Below are 10,185 nucleotides of genomic sequence, written 5' to 3'. Positions count from 1 at the left end.
CCGGTGAACACAGCTGGAAACTACATGAGCAGGGTTAACTCTGCAGTATTCATGATGAGAGAGCCAGCAAAAATTATATGAATAATTAGGGAACGGTATCCCAGTACCAGCAGCTCTTTCAGGAGAGGACCCTGGAACAGTATCCCAGTAACAGCAGCTCCCTCAGGGGAGGATCCTGGAACAGAACCCCAGTAACAGCAGCTCCCTCAGGGGAGGATCCTGGAACAGAACCCCAGTAACAGCAGCTCCTTCAGGGGAGGACCCTGGAACAGTATCCCAGTAACAGCAGCTCCCTCAGGAGAGGACCCTGGAACAGTATCCTAGTAGCAGCCAACTTTATTTCACGTCTGGAAAGAAGCTGGAACAAAATATTGTCAGAAACACTTGCTGTACCAATTTCCCAAAAAGACCATCTTTACATGCAGTTACCATTCCCTACAAGCTCCAGGTGCCTATATTTCCATAGCACGTCAGTTTAGAAGGATAGTACATGTAGTTTCTATGCTATTTACATCTGTCTGGATGATTTTATAAATAATTTCAGTCCCTTACGTTGCCCATCATTTGAGTCCTATTTAAACCCTGATAGTGAAAGTACACCTGAGGTGTCAGTGTTTCTGAGGGCCATGGCTGATGTGAGCTCCCTTATCACCTATTATATTGTTAACAGAGAGTCACCCACAGTGGGAGAAAGGCAGATAATGCCCATTGCTTGGTTTGTGGTGCTGCAATTGCTATGAAAGCATCAGCGATTCTGAAAATTTTGGGAAAAAGCAACCAGCAAAAGAGGAGAAAATACAAACGGTAAATTATGGGTAGAGTGGAAGACACAACCTGCAGGTTACTATTAGAGATGTTAGTGGACAAAGCTATTCATTGTTTTGATGAAGACATAAACCTATTTGTTTTAATTAGGTTTATTCCACCCTTACTAGTGGAGCATATATAGCAATTGCATTTCAATCCTTGGCCCACTATTTTTATGCACAGATGTAGACCCATTCAGAATAAACTGGTGGAAATCTACATCAGAATTTTCTTTTGAATAAAAGGAATACAATTTAGTGACAGAGGAAATGGTATTTATTCAACAGTTTGATTGTTCATGAAGCAGATCGATGGATGCCACTAAACCTGTGGATGTTTCTCCACAGGTGAGTAAACTGCATGCATTGGTATTGAATCATTTGGAGCAGCAAGACTCAAAGTCCTTTTCTCTCTCTCTGCCAATTCAGCTGGTCTAAGCTGGAGCAACAGAAGGGATTTTCTAATCAGTCCCTGTGACCCTGGACTAGTGGGAAAGATACAGCCAGAACTCTTGCTTAACCCTGCTAAGAAGTGTTCATTAAGTGAGGGCTGTTTTAGGTTCTGTTGTGTTTTGACTTCATTCGGCTGAATTTTCCCAGAATTGCACTAAGTGTGGTAGCGGGCGGGTAAAACAGAGTCCTACCTGCTGATGAAAATGACGGGTTTTCATGCCGTATCTTCCCGAACCCGCCTCATTATATAATCACTCCTGCGAAACACGCTGTTTCCATGGCGGGCAGGCTTTCATTCGCCCACTCGCCATCACCTTGCTGTTGCATCATGCCGGCTGCCATCTTTAAAAGGCAGCCGCCAGCAAAACACTCATTGTCACCAGCTCACCACCGCTGCCTGGGAGACATGGCCAACAAAGGCAAAAGGACTGCAGCCCCCCGCTTCAACAATGGGTCCCTCAAGCAACTGCTGGATGTCGTGGAGGCCATCGGGGTGTGCTCTACTCCCACTCTGGCCGTAGGATGGGTAGCAATGTCACCAACCCGGCTTGGAAGGCGGTGGCAAAGGTGGTCAGCGCAAATGCCCTGCAGAGGAGGACAGCCACCCAGTGCCGCAAAAGGATGAATGATCTCCTCTGTTCTGCCAGGGTAAGTCACTCTTTTCATCACTCCCAACTCTCACACTCAAAAATCCAAAACACACCCACAGGGCCCTCACTCACTGCCAGTGCAAGGGAAATCACCAGTCACTCTCTCACACTCACCGTCATTGTTCTGATCCCATCCATGGGACCACTCACCACCCACACAGGCCAGGCATACTTATCATCTGAAACAAAAACAGAATTACCTGGAAAAACTCAGCAGGTCTGGCAGCATCGGCGGAGAAGAAAAGAGTTGACGTTTCGACTCCTCATGACCCTTCAACAGAACTGTTTTGTTTTGTTTTTTTTTTGTTTTTACTTATCATCTGGCCCGGCATCCTGATACACTCTCCCCATCTCTATCCATGCAGGACAAACTGGCTCACAACAGGAGGGAAAGGTCGCAGACAGGTGGAGGGATGCTGGAAATCAAAGTTCTGACAGAATTCGAAAACTGAGCCATCCAGCTGGCAGGCGATGACCAGGACCGATCCTGTGCTGACAATGAGGTCGGCGCTGCTCTACCAAGTGAGAATCCAGCAGTGCAACATCCATCCGACAACCATGCCGTGTGTGATGTGTCCTCTTACACAGGCCACTGCCATGCACTAATTATCTCCCCTTGCTTTCGCAGGCACATCTGGGAAGCAGCTGACTGAGTCCACGACCCAGAGCCTCCAAGCAAGCACCGAAGAAACCTCTGAAGAGGAATCTGAAGGCACCCTCCCTGAAGTCCCATCACAGCACTCACTCACACCCTCCACCAGCGCAGAGACACACACCTCGGTGGGACCTAGCTTTAGAGTAACCTCAGGACCACAGTCTGGTGGGCACATCGCACTTTCTGATCCACAGCAGGTGGAGGCAGGGACTTCCCAGGTCCCCGGCACTCAGAGGACTGCTGGAGGCCAGAACGTTGCTGAGTCTGAGTCAGATGATGAGCCTCTGGACTCGGTCATGGCACAGTTGCTGGAGCTGCAAAGGTAAGCTAGAATGTCCACAGCATTCCTCGGATTGCAAGGCACGATGGAGGAGTCCATCCATCTTCAGGCTGAGGTGATGGCACCGGCATTGCAATGCACCGAGGTCAACACTGGTAGGATGGAGGCCGCCATGGAGACCTTGATCCAGGACGTCACTCCTGCGCTGCTGCGTGGGCTTAACTCCATCACTGATGCCATAGTTAGCCTCCAACAGTGTGTACGCGAGAGGGGTGTGGGGCAGCTCGATCTCACTCCAGCTACTCCTTCTGCTCATGGAGTCAGCCAGGGGGCCTAGGACACCCATAGGGAGGAGGATCACCAGGTGCTGGCTCCGGGGCCATCCACCCAGGTAACTCTGGGAGTGACCGGCCCATCTGACTCCCCTATTCCTGTGACCTCCACGGATCCAGCTTCACAGGCCGAGGAAGGTGCCACTGGCACACAGCAGGACCCCGAAAGCAGGCCGGGGCCCTCCAATTCTTGGCCCTCCAGAGGACGCCCATCAAAGTCATCACAAACAGGACGTCACAATCAGCAGGCAGCCTCCACCTCTGCTGTAGATGTCTGGGGAGCACCAAGACATAGCAGCAGGGTTAGGAAAGTTAGGTAAAAGTAGTTGCACAGCCTGGGCATGGGTGTTAATCACTTGTACATAATGTTCACTATTGCCAATAAACTCCCAAGAATGTCTCCCTGCCTATGGCTCCTTGTTCTGATGAGCAGTGTTCATGTCTCTCAGATGTGAAACCTTTCTGCACAAGATAAAGGCAGGTGTCTCAGTCCAGGGCCTCTTCCCTGTGCTCTGTGCGGCCTTCAGACCGCAGTGATGGTCCAGCCTCACACTGCCTGGAAACATTACTGATGACTGCACCTCGGCAGTGCTGGTCATTGCTGGCAGAATGTAGTGGGCAAGCGCTACAGAGTTCTGTCATTCTCTCTGTGTGCTCTCAGTACCTTTAAGGTGGGGCTGGACCCACCACACCAACATCTGTGACCAGTGATGCTGTTCACCAGCTCCTGAAGGGCTGAGGTGCTAAAGGCGGACACAGCACCAGATGCATCTAAAATTTCATGGCTGCGTCTCTGAGATGGCCCTGATCATGGAGTGCAAACGAGCTGCCCTCGCCCAGACAGGAGTCAGGCATTCTCAGAGGCCATGTGAAGATCTATGGAGTGTCCTCACTGCATGTTGTCATCATCCTCCTGCGATCGAGTGACTATTAGGGCCTCCACTGCATCTCCATGACAGGAGCATTCTCACAGAGGGTATTGGCGCTGTGATAAGCCAGACTGAAGCCAAACATTCACAACTGCAATGTGAGGATCTATGGGGATGCCTCACTGCATGTCATCATCATCCTCCACAAACCTGGCAGCTATGAGGGCCTCCCGAGTGCGCCTGCCTCATCTAGCCAGTGCGAGAGCCTCATCCCCATCATCATCATCACTGAGGACACCCTCACCCTCATCCCCGTCAGCGTCCTCCTCATTGGAGGAGACATGTGGCTCCTCCATCTCCTCAGCCAGCTCCTCACCCCGTTGCAGCGCCAGGTTGTAAAGGGTGCAGCAGACAACGATGATTTGTAACACCCTCTGTGGACTATTGCAGGGATCCACCAGACCGGTCCAGGTACCGAAACCACATCTTCAGCATCCCAAAGGTCTGCTCCACCAAGTTGCGAGCTGCTGCATGAGGCTCATTATAGTGTTGCTCTGCTGCAGTCTGAGGCCACCGCAGGGGTGTCATCAGCCACGGCCTCTGCGTGTAGCCCTTCTCCCCATGGAGCTAACCCTGCAGCCTCTGTGGACCCTAGAAGACTGCAGGGATCTGCGAGCGACTCAGGATGTAGGTGTCGTACACAATCCCTGGAAACTGTGCGCATACCTGCAGGATACATTTCTGGTGGTCGCATACCAGCTGCAAGTTCAGTGAGTGGAAGCCCATGCGGTTGATGAAGTCCACTGAGTGTAGCGATGGAGACCTGAGCGCCACGAGTACAGTCAATCACACCCTGCACCCGTGGGAATCCCAAGATCAGGGCGAATCCAATGGCCCTTGCATCCTGGCCGTCCCGGTCCCGGGCAAAATGCACAAAGTTGTGTGTCATGGAAAAGATGGCATCCGTGACCTCATGGATGCATTTGTGGTGGCGGATTGTGAAATCCCACAAAGGTCACCTGTGGAGCCCTGAAAGGAGCTACTGGCATAGAAATTGAGCGCCGCAGTCACTTTCACAGCCACTGGCAGTGGATGCCCTCCATGTCCCCTTGGCGCCAAGTCCTGCAGCAAGTGGCAGATGTGAGCCTAGACATGCAGTCATTGGTGACACTGGTTCTCAGTCATTTGCAGAAATGGCAGGCGGCATCTATAGACCCTGGGCATCGCTAGGCGCCGACAAGTCATGGCTCGCTTTCGCTCCTGGGCAGCGTGTGCGGGAGCCCCTGCTGCCTCTTCTTCATGAGATTGCTGCACCTGCCTTTGCATGGCCAGGTGCCTCAGTTGCTCTCTCCTCCGTCTGCTACGGTCTCTGTAGGCCATCAGGCATACAGCTAGGTCACCAGGATCCATGATCCTGACGTGGTCCTCCTGCAGCATGAAAGAGAGAGAGAGACGTGGTTATCCTGGCTAAAATTAGCACCTTTCCTGGCCCTGTGTGCTGCCTCTTAATGCTTCCCGGAGAGTGCTGGTCACCCTTCGGATGGCCAGAGATGAGTGCGCTGCATGTCTGCCCTGTCGACCAGCAACATGGGGGACACTGGTCCAAACCATGATGCTGAGCTTGCAATGGACTGTGAGCACCTCCAACAATGACTGCTACATGGCCAGAGTTGGTGAGGAGATTGTACAATGTGTGCAGTCGAACTACTCCACGGTCCAATAAAGTGGTGGTGGACTCAATTTTGTGCTGGGGGGTGGTGGGGTAAGGTATGGAGCACTTGGTGGCCCTTTGGTGCCTTTGCGTTGCTTGCATGAGCAGGCAGGCTGGGAACCTGACCCCAGTCATATCACTGTGGCTGAGCCTGATTTGTCTCAGTTGCAGAGGCATGGTCAGTTTAAACAGGTGTCCCTATGCGTGGCCATTTCCCTCGCTTACCCTGCCCCCCACCTCGATTGCCTGTGCGCAGGATGCAGCACCAGGTCAGTACTTGACCCCACCCCACCCTCAGCAGTCACCTCCGAGGCTGGCCAGCACTCCCCCCCCCCGCCCCCCCCGAGCAGTCATCTGCAGGGCCAGACATCAATTTACCGACCCCCACCCCCCCCCCCCCCCCACCCCCCCCACCGACGCCCCTGGGGACTGTAAACAACAGGTGAGCTGTGGAGAACGCTACTGCTCATTCACCTCGGTTCCCCCAAAGTGAAGGCCGCCAAGTGCATATTGCCTGTGTGCTGTTGTGAAACACGTCGGCATACTTTCCCACTGACATGGACGGATGATACGGTGGGGTTCCAAGAGCCTAGCGGGATGGCCATTTAATTACATGCTAATGTATTACAATTAGCTCCCCGCCGACCAAGGGCGGGAAACGTGGGCTGAGCGGAAGATTGCGACCTGCCTTCACGCTGTCATGAAGTGGGTCCCACCATATTTTCCATACAGGCCACCTATCACGCCCGCCACCAGCGGGCTCAGAAAATTCCGCCCATTGTATTTGAGGTTTCACAGTCTCAATCCCAGCTGTCATGGGTGTTTAGTAAAAAAAACTGTCCAATTTAGCACTTGACTGATAATATCAACCAGAGAGACCACAGTTTGGCTGGAGTGAGAAACTGAAAAATGTCACACTGCTCTTCTGATGTGTGGGCTGAGGCATATTGTTGGGGCAGAGTAGAGGGTTTGTCTCTGGTTGCAACATGCCTGTGAGTACTTGATGCTAACATTGGGTACTTGTAATGGGAAATGTTCCATCCCCTGCATTAAAGTCCTTCATTTTCATTTAAAATTCTGAAGCAATTCCCCAATCCATTTTGCTGATTCTTTCTGTAGTAATGTCCCAATGTGGGCAACTGCCTTAATATGAGTCTAACAGTGAGTGTCAGCAGGCAGTCTAACTATGGGGGGACATGACTGATAAACCAATTCTGTCTTCATCCACACATTTCCCAGTAGGAATTGCTGGTTAGTAATCAGAAGCACAAACCCAGGTTGATTCTTCCCTTCCTTAATGCAGCAACCCTACCTGAGTGAGATCAGCCTATTCAGATCAGCATGGGGATTGAACCTGGGGTCTTCCTGCTCCACCTGGCTCCAGTAACTCACCTGGTGATACATTTCCTAACAAGCCATCTAAGGAACCCTGCCACCAGCTTTTAATCAAGCAGATGATGGAAACATATCAGGAAATGTAAACACTTGCCTGGGTGCCCATTTGCCTGGATGAGTGCAGCTCCAACAATACTCAAGCTTGACACCATCCAGAACAAAGTAGCCCTTTGATTAGCATACCATCCACCACCTTGAACATTCACTCCCTCCACCTCCGAGGCAAAGTTGTAGCAATGTGTATCATCTACAAGTTGCACGGCAGCAACTCACCAAGGCTCCTTCGACAGCACCTTTCAAACCCCCAACCTCTACCACCTAAAAGAACAAGGGCAGCAGGTCCATGGGAACACCACCACCTGCAATTCTCCTCCAAGCTACATGCCATCCTGACTTGGAAATATATCGCCGTTGCTTCACTATCACTGCATCAAAATCCTGGAACTCCCTCCCTAACAGCACCATGGCGGCTCACCACCACCTTCTCGCGATAGTTAGCAATGGGTAACAAATGCTGACCCTGCCAGAGATGCTCACATTCCCAAGAACAAGCAGATGCAGATTTGTGTTTTTTAAAAGGTATATGCATATTTTCTCATTCTCTTGCTCATGCTCAATTCCCATTAATTTTTCAGGTACTTTGGGGTAAATAAATAAAATCTGTTGGAGAAATTTCTACACATTTCACTGGGATAGTATGTGTTTATTGCTGTTTTAAACCATTGATCCATTAAAAAGTTACATTGCAGAAAGAGGCTATTCAGCCCATCATGTCTGTGCCAGACAAAAAGAGAAAAAATAAACTAGCTGCACATTTTAATCCCACTTTCCAGCACCTGGTCCATAGCCTTAAAGGTTATAGCACTTCAGATGCAGATCCGGGTACCTTTTAAATGAGTTGACCATTTCAGCCTCAACCATCAACTTAGGCAGTGAATTCCAGATGCCCACCACCCTCTGGGTGAATAAGTTTTACCCCATGTCCCCTCTAATCCTTCTGCCAATCAGCTTAAATCTATGCCCCCTGGTAATTGACCCCTCAGCTAAGGGAAACAAGTCTTTCCTGTGTACCCTATCTAGGCCTCTCATAATTTTGTACACCTCAGTTAGGTCACCCTTAGCCTCCTCTGTTCTGAAGAAAACAATGCTAGCCTATCCAATCTCTGCTCATAGCTGCAATTTTCAAGCCCTGGCAACATTCTTTTAAATCTCTTCTGCACTCTCTCCAGAGCAATTATGTCCTCACCAACTTATATTTCACCTCTTTTCTATTTTTACTTAGTTCTGTTGAAGGGTCATTCGGACTCGAAACGTTAACTGTGCTCCTCTCCACAGATGCTGCCAGACCTGCTGAGTTTTTCCAGGTATTTTTGTTTTTGTTATGTCCTTCCTGTAATGTGGTGACCAGAATTCCAGCTTTGGCCTAATCAGAATTTTATACAGTTCCATCATTACATCCTTGCTTTTGTATTTAATACCTCGCCCAATAAAAGAAAGCATTCCATATGCTTTCATGACCACCTTATCCACCTGTCCTGCCACCTTGGAGGACCTGTGGACATGCACTCCAAGGTCTCTCACTTCCTCAACCCCTCTCAATAACTTCCCGTTTATTGAGTATTCCCTTGCTTTGTTTGCCCTCCCCAAATGTATTACCTCACACTTTTTCGGATTGGATTTAATTTGTCACTTCTCCGCCCACTCAACCAAACCATTGATATCATTCTGGAGTCGACAGCTATCCTCTTCACTATCAACTACGCAGCCAATTTTTGTGTTATCTGCAAATTTCCTAATCATGCCACCCACATTTAAGTCTAAATCATTAATATATACAACAAACAGCAAGAGCCCCAACGCTGAGCCCTGTGGAACACCACTGAAAACTGTTTTCCATTCGCAAAAACATCCATCGACCATTACCCTTTGTTTCCTGTCACTGAGCCAATTTTGGATCCAACCTGCCGCCTTCCCCTGTACCCCATGAGATCTCATTTTTCTGACCAGTCTGCCATGTGGGACCTTGTCAAATGCCTTACTGAAATCCATGTAGACAACATCCACTGCACTACCCTCATCCATCCTCCTTGTTAATTCCTCAAAAAATTCTATTGCTAGTGAGACACGATCTTCCTCTAACAAAACCATGCTAACTATTCCTGATCAATCCGTGCATTTCTAAGTGACAGTTTATCCTGCCTCTCAAAATTGTTTCCAATAATTTGCCCACCACCGAAGTCAGACTGACCAGCCTACAATTTTCTGGCCTAAGCCCACGCACCCTTTTTAAATAATGGTACAACGTTCGCAGACCTCCAGTCCTCTGGGACCTCACCTATATCTAGTCAGAATTGGAAAATGATCCTTAGAGCATCTGTTATTTCCTTCCTGTCTTCCTTCGACAGCCTGGGATACAATCCATCTGGCCTTGGTGATTTATCCACTTTCAAGGATACCAGCCCCTCCAGTTCTTCCTCTCTCGCTATGCTTATTTTATCCAATATTTCAAACTCCTCCTCTAACTAGAATGTCTGCATCATCCCTCTCAGTGAAGACAGAGACAAAGTAGTCATTGAGAACCCTGGCCACATCTTCTGTATCAACTCACAAGTTACCTTGTACATCTCCAATAGACCCTACATTTTCCTTAGTTTTCTCTTACTCTTAATGTACTGGTAAAACATTTTAGGATTTTCTTTGATTTTACCTGTCAATATTTTTTTGTATCCTCTCATTGCTTTCCTAATTTCCATTTTTACTTCACCCCTGTAATTTCTATACTCCTCTAGGCTTTCTACAGTATTGTCCTTTCTGACTGTCATAAGCTTTCTTTTTCTGCTTCATCTTGGCCTGTATGCTTCTGGATAACCAGGGGGGCTCTAGATTTGGCAGTACCACCCTTTTTCTTTGTGGGGGCATGTCTACACCGTGCCCATAGAATATCACCTTTGAATGCCTCCCACAGTTTTTCCTTCTAATAGCTGTATCCAGCCCACTCTCACCAGCTCATCTTTCAGCTTTGTAAAATTTTGTC

Source organism: Cetorhinus maximus, chromosome 6, assembly GCF_964194155.1.
Source record: "Cetorhinus maximus chromosome 6, sCetMax3.hap1.1, whole genome shotgun sequence".
Taxonomy (NCBI): domain Eukaryota; kingdom Metazoa; phylum Chordata; class Chondrichthyes; order Lamniformes; family Cetorhinidae; genus Cetorhinus; species Cetorhinus maximus.
Note: the sequence above shows the minus strand (reverse complement) of the source record.